Source organism: Eurosta solidaginis, chromosome 4 (genome assembly GCF_040869045.1).
Source record: "Eurosta solidaginis isolate ZX-2024a chromosome 4, ASM4086904v1, whole genome shotgun sequence".
NCBI classification, from domain to species: domain Eukaryota; kingdom Metazoa; phylum Arthropoda; class Insecta; order Diptera; family Tephritidae; genus Eurosta; species Eurosta solidaginis.
In genome coordinates, this window is record NC_090322.1 from 271,909,489 (window position 1) to 271,928,308 (window position 18,820).

The following is an 18,820-nucleotide window of genomic DNA, read 5'->3' on the forward strand; positions in this document are numbered from 1 at the left end:
CGTTATGCGAACGAAATTAATATATACTCTGTGAGCACTGCTCAGCTGAGTATAAATATACAAATTCACAGCCAAAAGCATAAGCAGCATTATAGTGGATTAATTATATTTACGGTGAAATATATGATGCGTCTTTCAAAATTCAGAGAAAAGGGTAAAGGCAGAAATTTAAAGCCATTTAAAGCTGCGCAAACCCCAATATCAATAAAGTTGGTTCGCGTTGCTTCAACAGCGGCAGTGAACAAGAAAGAATCCCTCCTAAAGAGTCGTGAGCAGTTCATTGCTGTTTGTGAATATTAAGTGACTGCCCCAATAAAGCCAATACCAAAAATGAACTGAACACCAACAACGTAAATATTTATTTGTTGGTAATAAAATTTACGCTTTGATGAGTTATTCAAGTTTCCAAACACGTTTCGAAGCCGTTAGCATGTCCTGCATACTTTGTGTACATACAACCGTTTAACCACAAAATGTCGGCAAAGCATAACGGTACTTTATTTATTGTGCTCTTATATTTTCCTTGCGTATGCGCGCGTGAGTGTGTATGTGTGTGTGCGTGCAGGTAAAACTGGTTTCTATTTTACGTGATTGCATATAAATTAGTCGACCTGGTACAGCGTTGACACGTTTTGACTATTAATTGCTCCGTCGAGATTTACAAGCAACACAGACGCATCCAGCAACATTGACATTGCTTAATGGCCGCCTGTAGCCGATGAATGTTTACTAATCAGCTCAATTAACGTAGTTAGATGCTCATCCACTTTTATTTCGTCTATCGCATTGGAATAGCAAATGATTGAAATTATTCCTAATTAGGCAATTTTCTTTGGGAAGGTTTCTTTTGATCAGTGATTATTGGGCAAAGCTTCCGATGAGCTACAAACTGGAAGTTGTAGGAGTTAAACCAAGTAGGACCCGGTGAATATACAATACAAACTAAAAAAATTCGAAAGTTCTTCCCCCCCACCCCCCCCCCCCCCCCCCCCCCCCCCTACTTTGTAGAAAAGCTGTAATCGGAAGTATCTATGCATATCGTGACAAACTTTTATCCACGTGACATTGTAGGTGCGAGTTGGTCTCTGAAAATACTCAAGCGATTGTAATTAGATTTTATGAGCGCCTATAATTGAGCAAACTCTCTATACACAATGAATGAGTGAAGTCCGGGAATAATTATTTAGTTCTTTAAAACTTGGGGTCTATTACGTTAAGATAATTTATTGATTTTTCAAATGTGAAAACACTTTCGCTCACAACATTGGAGAGTACAGAATGTGAGCGAAAGGTAGGTGTACGCGTAACCGTAGTCTTTGGGCATGGTATACCTTATGAGGAATTTAGCATGTAAGTGTAGGTGTAGTTCCTACCCTGCAGCGAATTAGTGAATGGAATCAATTCGATTTTGGGTTTAAACTGGGAAGCGTCAGCTATCCACAGCTCAGCTAAAAATGTTTTTAGGCTTGGTTTGGTTAAAATCAAGGCTGAAGGGATGGCTTGACGCTCCACTGTTTGTGAACGTGGGAGGTTGGGCCTGTAGGATAGCTTTTGTTCTCCCAACATGAAGTGACAAATAGTTTTGAAATACATAAAACTGATTTTGTGCCTGGCGTTTAACCAAAAAATTAACATTGTTCAACAATTAATGGGATTTATATATTATAGAATAACGGAGCTACCGTGAATAACGGAGAAACATGTGAAATGAACCGTCAACCTAGAAAGACCGTTTTTCTTGAAAGACCATTTATTTTGATTTTGTACTTGGCGCGGTGGTCATAGAACCCTGCCATTAATCCCAAATCTCAAAAAAAAAAAAAAAAAAAAAAGTGAATGGAAATTAACGAAAGCGGAAAAATTAATCGGCTATAAATTAAGGAGACAGTTTAGCCACAAAAAAGAGAAGAAAATGAGGAAGAAATTGAGCTATTCTGATTATCATTATGGTAAAGAAGTCTAAGCAAGGCCAAAAAGGCAAGGAAGCCGGGACTGAAATCAGCAGACGTGTAATCAAAGTGCTAACTATCGTCCGCGGCACAGTATGCATGCAACAGGATGCTAACATATACATGGGGCCTGTCGTCCAAACTCTCTCATCTTATGTTTACGGCAGTTGTCAAGCCCATACTACACTATTTGGTTCTAGTTTGGTGGCAGCTACACAAGAAAGCCCGTGTATAAAAAAACTAGAGGTGGTATGCAGGTTATCAATGATTAGCATAACGGAAGCCCTAAAAACTTCCCCGCAATTCTGCACATTCTGCCTGCAGATATAATGGCCAGAAATATTGCTTAGGCACTGCAACAAGACTCACGGCCTCGCAGTGTGCAGGGTGCGCAATTAAATTAATGGCGAACGGACTATGTGGTCCATTGTCTGAGCTTGAAAAGAGACATTAAGGCTACAATAGAACCAGAGGGTAGGCGTAAGGTTTAAAAAATTATATAACATACTATACACGTTTATACCGATGGTTCCAAGATAGCAGAAATTGCTACGTCTGCTCTTTACTGTGACGATCTCGAAATAAGTGGAGTTTAAAAGCTGCCTTGAAGAAAGCAACAGAAATTCTGGGGGAAACGTGCTTAACCTGCAGTCACGTCTAAATAGTCAGGCGGCGATGAAGGCAATAATATTATAGAGTAATATCCTGGAATGCAAAAAAGCATTGGAGAGACTTTGACTAAGCCGGACCATACATCTATACCGGGTTTCATAGTTATAAAGAGAAATAAGGTAACGAAAAGAGAGACGAAGGTGCGGCACTCGATGAATCGATGGTAGAATTTTCAATCCGTTTGGGAGAAAATCAAAAGGAGACATATGATCCATCAAGCAGGAAGGGAATGGGCAGAAGCCCGCGGTTGCAATATTTCTAAGATTATCCTCTAGCATTAGACCCACGATGAGCACACTAACTTCACCATGCGTTCCGTTTTCATGTCCTAGGATCGGGAGATTAAGGGTCCAAACCAATGAGGCCAGCAGGGTTGCCATATCACGAGGCAGCAATTAAGTTTGGTTCCGGAAAATTCCTAGTAAATGCCAACAAACGGAGTAATTCTATAACATTTGTCCTGGTACCTAATTAGGGTTTTCCTTCAAAAAAATTATGGTTACGCTATGGACACGTTTAGTCCCTCTGAGGTCTTTATTAAAATAAAAAGCACGTTGTTTTAATGAAAGCTAATTAATCACAATACGGCCGCCGTGGTGTGATGGTAGCGTGCTCCGCCTACTACACCGAAAATCCTGGGTTCACGACCCGGGAACAGCAACATCAAAAACTTTAGAAACAAGTTTTTTCAATCAGAAGAAAATTTGTCTAAGCGGGGTGGCCGCTCGGCAGTGTTCGGCAAGCACTCCAAGTATTTCTGCCACGAAAGGCTCTCAGTGAAAACTCATCTGCCTTGCAGGTGCCGTTCGGAGTCGACATAAAACAATTAGGTCCAATCCCGTCAATTTGTAGGGAAAAAAATAGGAGGACGACGAAAATTGGAAGAGAAGCACGGCTTTAGATCTCTTCGGAGGTTATCGCGCCTTACATTTATTTTATTTAACCAATCACACGTTAACTTGTCCATATTACCTGAGGGGTGCGTATAGGCAGGTAACATTTTCATGTCTTCTCTAAAACTTTTCAAAAACAGATTAAAAGGATTTAACAATTTCTGCAAAACTCCATAAAAAAGCTAAATTCCAATTTCAAAAGAAAAACGGAGAAAAAATGCAAATCTAAGCCTAAGTTCGGGTTAAACCGAACATTATATACCCAGCTGTGCATTTGAAACGCTGCTGTTGTTTGCTTTGGGGGGTTAATAAGAAAAGTGGGCGTGGTCTTTAACCGATTTTGATTATCTTCCCTCAGTTTATATACTTTGGTAGTAGTGTCTCTGCCAAATTTCAATATAATATCTTTAACCCCTCTTGATTTACGACTTGTTAAACTTCCAAATTTTCTTTTTCTTAATGTAGATGGTGCCATGGCCATATTCCAAATTTTTTTGGAATTTATGTTTTGCGTCATAAAACCAATCCATCTACCAAATTTCATTAGCTTAGCGGTATCCGTTTTTAACATATCCCATTTTTTTCTAAATTTTCTATATCGAATATACCTATCTATTCTGCAGACAAACCCGTTTACCGGATTTGGTGAAGATATATCAATATTTGCTAAAGTTATCATGTTAATGGACGGACAGACAGAAAGACGGACGGACATGGCTTAATCAATTTTTTTTTCGATACTGATGATTTTTATACTCAGTTGAGCAGAGCTCTCAGAGTATATTAAGTTTGATTGGATAACGGTTGGTTGTACATATATAAAGGAATCGAGATAGATATAGACTTCCATATATCAAAATAATCAGGATCGAAAAAAAATTTGATTGAGCCATGTCCGTCCGTCCGCCCGTCCGTCCGTCCGTCCGTCCGTCCGTCCGTTAACACGATAACTTGAGTAAATTTTGAGGTATCTTGATGAAATTTGGTATGTAGATTCCTGGGCACTCATCTCAGATCGCTATTTAAAATGAACGATATCGGACTATAACCACGCCCACTTTTTCGATATCGAAAATTTCAAAAAACCGAAAAAATGCGATAATTCATTGCCAAAGGCGGTTAAAGCGATGAAACTTGGCAGATGGGTTGACGTTCTGACACAGAATAGAAAATTAGTAAGATTTTGGACAATGGGAGTGGCACCGTCCACTTTTACAAGAAGGTAATTTAAAAGTTTTGCAAGCTGTAATTTGGCAGTCGTTGAAGATATCATGATGAAATTTGGCAGGAACGCTACTACTATTACTATATATGTGCTAAATAAAAATTAGCGAAATTGGATGAAGAACACGCCCACTTTTTAAAAAATTTTTTTTTTAAATTCAAATTTTAACAAAAAATTTAATATCTTTTCTGTATATAAGTAAATTAAGTCAAAATTCAACTCCTGTAATGATATGATGCAACAAAATACAAAAATAAAAGAAAATTTCAAAATGGGCGTGGCTCCGCCCAGTTTCATTTAGTTTGTCTAGAATACTTTTAATGCCATAAGTCGAACAAAAATTTACCAATCCTTCTCAAATTTGGTAGGGACATAGATTCTATGACGGTAACTGTTCTCTGTGAAAATGGGCGAAATCGGTGGAAGCCACGCCCAGTTTTTATACACAGTCCACCGTCTGTCCTTCCGCTCGGCCGTTAACACAATAACTTGAGCAAACAACGATATATCTTTACTAAACTTAGTCCACCTACTTATCTGAACTCACTTTATCTTGGTATAAAAAATGGCCGAAATCCGACCATAACCACGCCCACTTTATCGATATCGAAAATTACGAAAAATGAAAAAAATGCCATAATTCTATACCAAATACGAAAAAAGGGATGAAACGTGGTAAGTGGATTGGTTTATTGACGCAAAATATAACTTTGGAAAAAACTTTGTAAAATGGGTGTGACACCTACCATATTAAGTAGAAGTAAATGAAAAAGTTCTACAAGGCGAAATCAACAGCCCTTGGAATCTTGGCAGGAATACTGTTAGTGGTATTGCATATATAAATAAATTAGCAGTACCCGACAGATGATTTTCTGGATCACCTGGTCCACATTTTGGTCGATATCGCGAGAACACCTTCACATATACATCTAAGGGCCACTCGCTTTTAAAACCCTCATTAATACCTTTAATTTGATATCCATATCGTACAAACACATTCTAGAGTCACCCCTGGCCCACCCCAATGGCGATATCTCGAAAAGGCGTCCACCTATAGACCTAATGCCCACTCCCTCTTAAAATGCTCAGTAACACCTTTCGTTTGATACCCATATCGTACAAACATTCTAGAGTCACCTCTGGCCCACCCTAATGGCGATATCTCGAAAAGGCGTCCACCTATAGACCTAATGTCCACTCCCTCTTAAAATGCTCAGTAACACCTTTCGTTTGATACCCATATCGTACAAACATTCTAGAGTCTCCCCTGGCCCACCCTATTGGCGATGTCTCGAAAAGGCCTCCACCTATAGACCTAATGCCCACTCCCTCTTAAAATGCTCAGTAACACATTTCGTTTGATACCCATATCGTACAAACATTCTAGAGTCACCCCTGGCCCACCCTAATGGCGATATCTCGAAAAGGCGTCCACCTATAGACCTAATGCCCACTCCATCTTAAAATGCTCAGTAACACCTTTCGTTTGATACCCATATCGTACAAACATTCTAGAGTCACCCTTGGTCCACCTTTATGGCGATATCTCGAAAAGGCGTCCACCTATAGAACTAAGGATTACTCCCTTTTAAAATACTCATTACCACCTTTCATTTAATACCCATATCGTACAAACACATTCTAGAGTCACCCTGGCCCACCCTAATGGCGATATCTCTAAAAGGCGTCCACCTATAGACCTAATGCCCACTCCCTCTTAAAATGCTCAGTAACACTTTCCTTTGATACCCATATCGTACAAACATTCTAGAGTCACCCTTGGTCCACCTTTATGGTGATATCTCGAAAAGGCGTCCACCTCTAGAACTAAGGATTACTCCCTTTTAAAATACTCATTACCACCTTTCATTTAATACCCATATCGTACAAACACATTCTAGAGTCACCCTGGCCCACCCTAATGGCGATATCTCTAAAAGGCGTCCACCTATAGACCTAATGCCCACTCCCTCTTAAAATGCTCAGTAACACCTTTCGTTTGATACCCATATCGTACAAACATTCTAGAGTCACCCTTGGTCCACCTTTATGGCGATATCTCGAAAAGGCGTCCACATATAGAACTAAGGATTACTCCCTTTTAAAATACTCATTACCACCTTTCATTTGATACCCATATCGTACAAACAAATTCTAGAGTCACCCTGGCCCACCCTAATGGCGATATCTCTAAAAGGCGTCCACCTATAGACCTAATGCCCACTCCCTCTTAAAATGCTCAGTAACACATTTCGTTTGATACCCATATCGTACAAACATTCTAGAGTCACCCCTGGCCCACCCTAGTGGCGATATCTCGAAAAGGCGTCCACATAGACCTACTGCCCACTCCCTCTTAAAATGCTCAGTAACACCTTTCGTTTGATACCCATATCGCGCAAACATTCTAGAGTCACCCTTGGTCCACCTTTATGGCGATATCTCGAAAAGGCGTCCACCTATAGAACTAATGCCCACTCCCTCTTAAAATGCTCAGTAACACATTTCGTTTGATACCCATATCGTACAAACATTCTAGAGTCACCCCTGGCCCACCCTAATGGCGATATCTCGAAAAGGCGTCCACCTATAGACCTAATGCCCACTCACTCTTAAAATGCTCAGTAACACCTTTCGTTTGATACCCATATCGTACAAACATTATAGAGTCACCCCTGGCCCACACTAATGGCGATATCTCGAAAAGACGTCCACCAATAGACCTAATGCCCACTCCCTCTTAAAACGCTCAGTAACACCTTTCGTTTGATACCCATATCGTACAAACACATTCTAGAGTCACCCCTGGCCCACCCTAATGACGATATCTCGAAAAGGCGTCCACTTATAGACCTAATGCCCACTCCCTCTTAAAATGCTCAGTAACACCTTTCGTTTGATACCCATATCGTGCAAACATTCTAAAGTCACCCTTGGTCCACCTTTATGGCGATATCTCGAAAAGGCGTCCACCTATAGAACTAAGGATTACTCCCTTTTAAAATACTCATTACAATCTTTCATTTGATACCCATATCATACAAACACATTCTAGAGTCACCCCTGGCCCACCCTAATGGCGACATTTCGAAAAGGCGTCCACCTATAGACCTATTGCCCACTCCCTCTTAAAATGCTCAGTAACACTTTTCGTTTGATACCCATATCGTACAAACAAATTCTAGAGTCAGCCCTGGTCCACCTTTATGGCGATATCCCTAAATGGCGTCCATCCATAGAACTATGGCCTACTCTCTCTTAAAATACTCTTTAATACCTTCCATTTGATACACATGTCATACAACCACATTCCAGGGTTCCCTAGGTTCATTTTCCTACATGGTGATTTTCCTTATTTTGTCTCCATAGCTCTCAACTGAGTATGTAATGTTCGGTTGCACCCGAACTTAGCCTTCCCTACTTGTTATAAATGGAAGTCTATATCTATCTAGATTCGTTTATACCTGTACAACCAACCGTTATCGAATCAAAGTTATAATACCCTGTGTACAAGTACAGTTGGCTATAAAAAGCTAAATGGCAACACAGCTTACGGCAATATTCAAGACGGTCACCATTTTACATACACATCTGCCACAAAACGTTATTCTTGGCATCGAAAAGATACCGGTATTTGGTAACGTAGACTGGGAAGCCTGTTTTTGTTATCTCCATAACTTTTGTCGTGTGTATAATTTGCTAACATTTCAGTGACTGGCGTGTATTGATGTACAATGCAAAAAAAAATATGCAGCAAAAGATAACATCGCAAAAGATGTGTATCCGGGAAATGGGGCAAAAGTATATCAACTTGTAATTTGTACTAAGAGCGCTCTTTTGAGTTCAATGAAAATAATGCTTTGACAAAAAAAAGTAATTTCCTTTGTAAATGGACCATCTTTACAACTTTGATAACATTCTGAGGAAGAACTTTTATTTAACTTAAAAAAAGACATCACTTTGTACATTTTCTAGTTCTCTCAAAGCAGCAACAACAACATTTGTCTATTACTAATACGAAAATAAAAGCTTAAAAGAAGAAATCATAAAATGTGGAACTAGAAGGGTTTTGTGAGTAAAACTGTGTTAGACAAAACTAAAAAAAAGTAATTGCAATTGCAATTTAATGCGAAAGCAACTCATAGGTAATTATAAAGAAACTTAATAAATAAAAAGAAAAAAATTTAATCTTTTTAGTTGCACTGCTTTCACTTTATAAATTGATATATGCATGCCAGAATATATGCAGAACATCGATGAAATTGATTGTCCTTGCGAGTGCGTTTGCTATTTCATTGGCTGCTGATGGCATCGAAGATCCAAAAAAAAAAACAAACATGTTGACTGCATTTTAATTACGGCATAAATTTAAATTAGACCGACAGATGCAAAACGAGAATATTCTCAAAACGCTTGTGTTTGTGGCATCTATCGCTGTTGACAGCTGCCTGATTGCAATATGCACTTTATAGTCGCCCTTTCCCATCCTTCTCATGGCGACAAAGTGATGTAACTAATTTCTTACTTCTGAGTACATTGTTGTTTTTGTTGTCAACACCAACAAGACACTATAAGTGCTCCGATGAAAGATGAACAAACTAAGACAAGAATGTAAATATCAACTAAGTTAATTTATCATACCTACTCTTCGTAAAAGGCAGTGGCGGGGTTGGGGAGGGGTAGAAGATCGAAAAAAAAATGTTTATAATCTTAAAACTGCTTTCTGAGCATTACTGTTATTCGGAGGTTATCGCGCCTTATTCTTATTTATTTATTTATTTTTTATTAAAAGTATAAGGGGCGCACAAAAAATGTATGGCGGTATATGGTTCTACTCGTTAACATAAGACTAAGTCGTCAACTAAAAAACTGTATAATTTCACGAAGCCGCCTATAGAAAGGTGAAAAATTCGTCACAAATTTTTTTAAATCCCCCAAGACCGATATCTCGATAAATATATTTTGCCAAATTTTTTTTAAATACCACTGTGAATTAAGAGATGACTACCGTTCACAGATTCAAAAGGTTCGACATAATCAAATTGTGCGCGAAGTGGTCGGGGCCATTATAATAATGGTGCTAATTCCCGGAAATAACCACATAAATATTTGGCAAAGGACCAAATTTAAATGTTTACTTAAAGAAGGGTTTGCAGCTCTGATTCAATGGAGATGGCGGCTTTACCGATAACAATAAAATCGCGACAAGCTTGATTGCTACACGAATCTTATATAATCGGCATTACAAACGAACATATATTTAAATCAATATATTAGCGGAGAAATAAAAATATAAATAAATGTAAGGCGCGATAACCTCCGAAGAGGTTTTAGGCCGAACTTCTCTTCCAATTTGCGTCGTGATCCTCTTGATTTTGGCCGGACTGGACCTACATGTTTTATGCCGACTCCGAACGGCATCTGCAAGGCAGATGAGTTTTCACTAAGAGCTTTTCATGGCAGAAATACACCCAGAGCGTTTGCCAAACACTACCGAGGGGCGACCCCGCTTAGAAAAATTTTCTCTAATTGAAAAACCTTATTTCTAAAATGTAAACGTATAAACAGTTGATAGGCGGAGCACGATACCATCACACCACGGTGGCCACCGAGCGGAGAAATATGACAATTTATTTGACACCTAAAGGAAAATTAAGAGAACTTTCGTATAAATGAGGTCACTACTTCAATGATTCATTGGTTAATATTGATTTTCATATAGTACCGAATTTTTGGTAATTCTGATTATTATACACATTCAGCCAACGTTCGAATCTCTGAAATGTCGAATAAATAACCCCAATATTCAGTAAGGCAAAACGGTCTTTATTAAGACTACTTTGGGAATAGTAAAATTATCGCGTACTTTACTATTATCGTATTAAAATCAAACTCATTTCTGATTCCTAAGCTTTCTCGGATATCTCGTTCGCGTTTTCTCCTAAGGTCTGGTCGTTGCACGAGCATGCCTTCTCATGCCTTCTTATTTAGCTGTACACATATATATCTGTAGTTTATGTTTTTGTCTTGTCCATATGGTCAAAAACGCGGGAACATGGAACGCGGGATAAAACAATTTTCTTTGAAACACGCCCCAATTCCAATATATTTGGATTACACACATTCTGTAGTATCTAAAAACAAAAGCTTATAGACATTCGATATATTTGGGTTTCACGAGACACGTTCATTTCAGTTGTGTCTCGCGAGCTATCAATATGGAAAAAAACGTCAATCCAAACAAGAAGGCAAATATGTTAATATCTTACTAATTTTTCGATGCTCTGAGCTCGTATTTATATTGAAAAGGCCTTAAAGAATTAAGTATAGTAGAACTCAATGTGATTCGACGCGTTTTTTGTGAGTTTGATCGTTTTAAAATTTTACTTCTATAACTGTGTAACGTTAAAGAGCAAATTAACGAAAATGTTTATTGTGAAATTTTTAAAAAACGGGAAACAACCATAAATGTATTTTTTCGTATAGATTTTAGTCTAGTTTAGAGAGACATAGTGATTGGTATTAAAACCCCTATCGTTTGGCCGCATTTCAGAATTTAGTTTGTGTAACATTAAAGACCTTCTTTCTTCCTTGCTTCGTCCAACGCATTTCTTGGATGGCGGTGATGACAGATTTTGCTTTGACGAGGATTCAACCAGCCGGGCATCTGCACCAATCCCATTTAGGGAGCGGCCGTTCCAGGTGCATGCCCTCAATTCATTGTCCTTCAAACGTTTGCCATGGTGGTCATCAATAGAGAGTGTATTTTTCCGAGGCTTGTTGGTATATTTCATTGGGGTATGGTTTTACGTGGCGAGTCCCAATCCCAACGCACTACCCGCTCAGCGGGCGTGAAAATATTACTTGCACGTTTATATAGCGAGCCGCTTGCTCCAAGACAGACGCCCGCTTGCAGCCGCAACTAGAGGTGTACAGAAGCTGCCGATCAGATCTCCCCGGCTAGCCCTTAAACCGATTATGTTAGAGTGGCCAGCCAGGTTGTCGCCTTCTCACATTAGCTCACCGCTAAACATCCGTTTGGCGACTACCCAGAGGATACTTGGCCGCAAGCGACCGGCAGTAGTGAATTGCTTGAACGGCATTCAAAAGAAACGCTCTGGCCATACCCAGGTGCAGGCATGCTTAACGAACGAAACGATATCATTTCGTTACGATAATCAACGCTAATAAACGAAACGAAGTGACTTCGTGACGTTAAGATCGTCAAATTAACGTTAATTTGACGTTCTTAACGTTAATAAACGAAACGAAATGACTTCGTTTCGTTTATTAACGTTGATTATCGTAACGAAATGATATCGTTTCGTTCGTTAAGCATGCCTGCCCAGGTGAATGGGGTCAGAAGCTTCACCCACTTTCGTGGACTTCTACACACGGCTCTACCCTCCTAAATCAAAAATTGAGACATCTATTGGAGTAGACATATGAATACGCGCAGATTCGGCGGTGGATTCGTGTTGGGAGAGAGAGTTTGTCGCAAAGTTCTGGCGTTCACGCCTGTGGACGAGCGTCTCGCCGCTATCCGAATATAAGCACAATTTTTTAATATATCATTCATCTGCGCCCATGCGCCGACAGAGGAGAAAGACGATGAGGTGGAAGACACTTTTTATGAACAATTAGATCGCACATACGAGCGCTGCCCCCGTCATGATATAAAAGTCGTGCTTGGCGACTTTAACGCCAGGGTGGGCAAAGAAGGTGTTTTTGGCCCTACAGTGGGAAAGTTCAGCCTACACAATGAATCTTCTCCTAACGGACTGAGGCTGATTGACTTTGCCGGTACATAAAAAGAAACATCAAACTACATGGCTGTCTCCTGATCGAAATACTCGCAATCAGATCGATTACGTTGTTATAGACGGGCGGCATGCCTCCAGTGTTTTAGATGTGCGCACGATCCGAGGACCTAACATCGACTCGGACCATTATCTCGTTGCAGCCAAAATACACACCCGCCTCAACGCGACTAAAACCAAGGAACAAAAAACACAAGGAAAGCTAGACGTCGAAAAGCTTCAATCACAACAGACTGCCAATGATTTCGCAACTCGACTCTCACACCTGCTCTCTGAGAGCACAACTCATCATGAAGGAATACAAGCTTCGTACTGCCGCCGAGGAAAGAAATGATTACCGGCGGCCACCAAGAAAACAACTGGTACGATGAAGAATGCCGCGTTGCAACCGAAAGAAAAGAAGCTGCCTACAGAGCTAGGTTAAAAGTGAGCGCGACAAGAGGAGTGTGTGAAAGCTATCGTGAGTTGAAAAGGGAAGCGAGACGCCTTTTCAGGAAGAAAAAAGCAGAAGCAGGAAGGCGTGAGTGCGAGGAGCTTGAGCTGCTAGCCACCAGGAATAACGCCCGAAAATTCTACCAAAAAATACGGCGCCAGCGGAAGGTTTTAAGACCGGGGCAAACTCCCGTAGGAATGAAAACGGCGACCTTGTAACTGATGTCCAGAGAGCGCTTAGATTATGGAGGGAATACTTCTCTGTTCTCCTAAATAGAGGCAGCGATTTACCGCGCAGAGATGATGTGATAGTGTGGTGACATAAGGTCAACGGCCATAAGGTCAATTGGCCTTATTACCACTTTGAATGGCCATAAGTTTGATTAAAACTTTGCATACGTATCAAAGCTCGATGACGATGCATTAATGGGATGGTGTGGTGACATAAGCTCAACGGCCATAAGGTCAATTGGCCTTATTACCACTTTGAATAGCCATAAGTTTGATTGAAACTTTGCACACGTATCAAGGCTCGATGACAATGCAATAATGTGATGGTGGGGTCACATAAGGTTAACGGACATAATGTCAATTGAACTTGTGGCCACCCAAAATGGCAATAGATTTGAAACCTTGCACATAATGCGAAAAACGCATTCCTTTATTAATGATAGGTGTGGATGCATGGTACATCTACGAAAGAGCATACTGGAGCCCTTTTTAACACGCTTTTATTAGCTTGGCCTGTATCTATGTAACGGAATCTTTGAGCTTAATTTTCACCGGTTTCTAGAAGTCTGATTAATTTGAAACTTTGCATACGAATCAAGGACCGATGACAATGCATTAATGTGATGGTGTGGTGACATAAGGTCAACGGTCATAAGGTCAATTGGCCTTACTACCATTTTGAATGGCCATGAGTTTGATTGCAACTTTGCACACGTATCACGGCTCGATGGCAATGCATTATTTTGATTGTGTGGTGACATAAGGTCAACGGCCATAGGATCAATTGGCCTTATTACCACTTTGAATGGCCATAAGTTTGATTGAAACTTTGCACACGTATCAAGACTCGATGACAATGCATTAATGTAATGGTGTGGTGACATAAGGTCAACGGTCATAAAGTCAATTAGCCTTATTACCACTTTGAATGGCCATAAGTTTGATTAAAACTTTGCACACGTATCAAGGCTCAATGACAATGCATTAATGTGATGGTGTGGTGACATAAGCTCAACGGTCATAAGGCCAATTGGCCTTATTATCACTTTGAATGGCCATAAGTTTGATTGAAACTTTGCACACGTATCAAGGCTCGATGACAATGCAATAATGTGATGGTGGGGTCACATAAGGTTAACGGACATAATGTCAATTGAACTTGTGGCCACCCAAAATGGCCATAGATTTGAAACCTTGCACATAATACGAAAAACCCATTCCTTTATTAATGATAGGTGTGGATGCATGGCACATCTACGAAAGAGCATACTGGAGCCCTTTTTAACACGCTTTATTAGCTTGGCCTGTATCTATCTATGTATCTATGTATCCATGATGTATGCAACGGAATCTGGAGTGGAGCCGATATAAGATTTGGTATGGTGGCGGTGTAAGATTTGGTACTTTGTACCTCCTCGTGTAGCGAACAAGCTCGGTTTTATCCGGGTTAACTTCCAAACTTGTGGCGGGTTGTACTCCTGGAGCAGCTCCAGAATGTCAGCTGGGTCCCTTGGCGTCACTGGAACCCAGGCTCTAGCCCTTGGTCGTGAGGGGATATCACGCGCCGCCACTACCTTGAGGCGCGCGCCCGGATATACCACCCCTATCAGCGTGACGGCGACCCTATAGAGGTTGACCGACCTGATGTCGTCACAGGTAATTAGCTTGACATTGCCCTGGAACCACCCTGCATCGGTGTAAGATGGCGGTGGACCAGGGTTGTCTTTTTAACCTAAACGGCCACCGTAGCGAGCGCGGCCTCGATCCACTTCCACTGTTGTTTCGTGATCCTGCCATCTTCGCTGCTCTCGTCTATAATGCCAATGATCTGCCGACCCTTGGCAATTTCGGCAAAAGAACGCGTCGAGCCTCCCTGCGTCTTGGCCCTTTTCGTTGCCGTTGAGTTGGATTCATCCATGGACCTCTGGCGTTTCGAGGTTTCATCACTCTCGACTAAAACTTTTAAAATTACTTGAACTAAAAAATTAAAAGTAAATAATAGTTTAAAAAAACTAAAGAAAACCGCTTTTATAGCAAACCGAACTAAAAAATTAAGAGAATAATTCAATTCACAGTAAAAAGCGTGGGGTGCTTGATATTGAATGTTACAATCATTCTATTGGCAACTATCTGAGAGGAAAGATATGAAATGTAGTCAAATACACCCCACGCTTTTTAATCTGAATTAAATTATTCTGTTAATAACTTAAATTTTATTATTATTTTATTTTGAGGTGATTAACTATAAACGATTTTTTGACCTTCTACTACTGTTATATAAAATCTTTTTAATTGAAAATTGTTTTCCATTTTTTAGTTCGGTTTGCTATAAAAGCGGTTTTCTTTAGTTTTTTTAAACTATTATTTATTGTTGTTGAGATTATTTACTAACAGCATAGTATTGCTAATATTCGCCACAATATAATGAGTATGGTTTAATTAGTAAACTGACCTGGAAAATTTTCTTTTCGCAAAATATTGTCTTAATTTCTGACCGAAATAACGAGACAAACTGGTTTGTCCTTCTTGTGTTATTCTATCTAGAAACCTGCGCCCCCATATATAGTTCCGCCTACACCCATGCTCACGGGTGAACTGCTGTCAATATATGTCGGCTGTTGCTATTAATAATTTGCGGCGATGCTGTAATTGGAGTAGTCAAATATATGTATACATGCATATATCACACTAAACAAATACAACAAAACGATGTGACTTTAAAGATAACATCTGTAATCAATATAAACCTTTAACATTTGCATTTGTCTACATAATGTCATTAGGGGCTTTTAACAACAAAACACATTGAAGCCGAGAAGTTAATAAATACATACAGACCCATAGAAACCTTCACACATATTCAAATATCGAAAAGTTTTACAATACACTCGAGAATTTATCACTTATTTGACCCAGTATACAGCTCTCTTCAACTCCAACGTGTGTTTAAGAAGCCATAGTATGAGAAGAATAACGAGCAATCAAAAGCAATGTCAATTCTTATTCGAATATACTTGGCTTAAGGTAATATATTCCATTGTTGCTCTTTTTGTGTGCCTTTCAAATGACTTTTAGTAAGCTTTACTAATTCTACATACATAAATATGAGTAACCAACAGCCTTTGAAAGGATATATACATAGGAATGTTCAAAAATACACATGTATATATATACATAATTACGATACTGTCCTTTCCTCAATCAATAAAGCCATTGTGTAAGTTTGTTCAACAATCAATGATGTTATTTTCTTGCCGCCTATTTACGATATATCTCTAAAAGTTGTGAAATAAACAACACACTTCGATGTTCAATACCAAAAACAACAAAATTTATGTTCATAAGCATTCTAATGATGCCAATCAGGCAATAAATCATTTCAGAACAAGTTATATAACACTTTTAGTTTAAGTAGAGAATTATAAGTTATTTATTTGCATCAATATTGAGATGTATACACATATATTTACATATTATCTGAACAAAATATTTGGAAAAATGTAATCTGAAATTCAAGGGAAAATCATTCATTAGTAATAATGGAATTTTATGTCAGGAAGAAAATCAAAAGTGACGGTTGAATTTCTATTTGTGGACCAAAAACACTAGAACTTGTGCACAAAACAAGTATGATACCTTATCCGTCAACTGAACGACAGGATGTTTAAGATGTTTTGGCATCATTTTGACAGGATGTTCAATATGGTGACGCACACGGTCGACTATCTTCAGCGGGTGATAAAAAGAGATACGGGATGAGATCACGGTGGTCACTTTAAAATTCAGGTGATCCATTCTATTTGCAATTTTGGCATCCATGACGAAGATATCACACTTGTTTTATTAACAATGATTCGCCCAATGATAGACATCCAATAATCATAACGGTAAACGTACCAGAAACAAAGCACAAAACAACAATAACTTAATCATATCCATAACAAGAAAAGCACAACCTAGGAGAGTGGTTGCCGCACCGAAGCATTTCCGCTTTCGATTAAAATTTTTTCCGATTATACACGAAACACCACACCTAATGCGAAAATGTATTGAATTTGAGCTCAGATAGGTCATTTTGAAACAAAGTCTGAGATAGGGCGTTCTAAAGACGCTTTTGAAGCAATTTCTGATGTGGGGCGCTTCGAAACGGCAGCATAGGGTGATACTCTACTCAGCCGTTGATCTGCTCAGGCTTAATTTGAAATCATAAGTGTATTTCTTGTTGTTTTTTTTTTTCTAGTCGCCTGTAGTATCAATTTTACTTTTCGGTTTTGCTTCCAGATTCGGGTTTGGCTCAGGTTTCAGTAACAATTTCCTCCGATTCCGATTTTGATTTTCAATGAGTTACCGTTGCGACTTCGGTTTCCATTTCAGTTACGTATGCAGATTTTACTTCATTTTCGGATCCATTTTAAGTTTTCAACTCCAGTTTGGGTTCTCGTTTTTGTTCCAGCTTCCTTTGCAGCTTGCATTTCACTTTAAATTAAAGCATTAGTTCTACTTTCGCTTCCAATTTCAGGTTTTGTTTCAATGTCAATCCTTGTTTGTGTTCCCGTTTCGCTTTCACTTTCAGTTCCAATATCAGTTTCAGTTGTGGTTCCACTTCCCCTCCAATTTTTGTTATGTTTCCAGTGTCGGACTCGATTTTGTTTTATTATAAGCTTTTATTTAACATTTTGCTGTCAACTGCCGTTGTACTTTCGGTTTCAGTACTAAATTATTGGTTTCCACTTTGGACTACGTTTCCGCATTTCCTTAAGTATAGCTTCCGAGCTTCCTATAGTTTTTTTTTTTTCGATTCCATTCTTAGCTTCGACTCCGCTTATGATTTCGATTCTATTTACGGCTTCCGTTTCGCTTTTAATATCAGTGACGAGATCGGCACTGCTTTCAGTTCCAGGTGAGATTCCAGGATCGGTTCGATATTCCCTTCGCATATCAGTTTTAGGTTTGATCTCATTTCCGGTGTCGGTTGAACTTTCAGTTGCAATATCGCCTCTTACAGTTAATATCAAGTAACGTATAGCAAAGAGGAAAATTTGACATTGAATAAGCCTTTTTAAAACTGAAACGCGACTAGCTCTGAGACTTTTGTGACATGAGCTTCACCAGATTACAAACGACGGCATTCATGCAAGGAACGGCTTTTAATTTGATTTTAAGTGCGATAAAGTGAAACAATCCAGAATTTACAATGAAGTAAATGTTCGTATTATATTCGTATAGGAAAGTTATTTTATTGTTAGTAGTATTTGAGCAAATTCATTTGAAACTAATACCACGAACCGAAAATAATAAACCCAGCAATTATAAAATATATCACATTATGAACAAAATTTAATTTAAATGCTCTTTAATAGTGTTTTTAACTCATACATTATTTATTAAATATCATTTGAAAAGATATTCAATATCTACAGGAAATAAATTAGGAATTAATATTTTTGAAAGCTCTAAAAATGTTATCTTTTACCTTAAGGGTGTCTACATCAATATATAAAAGCATTAACATATAAATGAATAATACCAACGGTTAGGCCAGGGTGCGTCTGCCCTAAGGCATCCTGCCTAATCACCAACCAATTTAGAATACACACA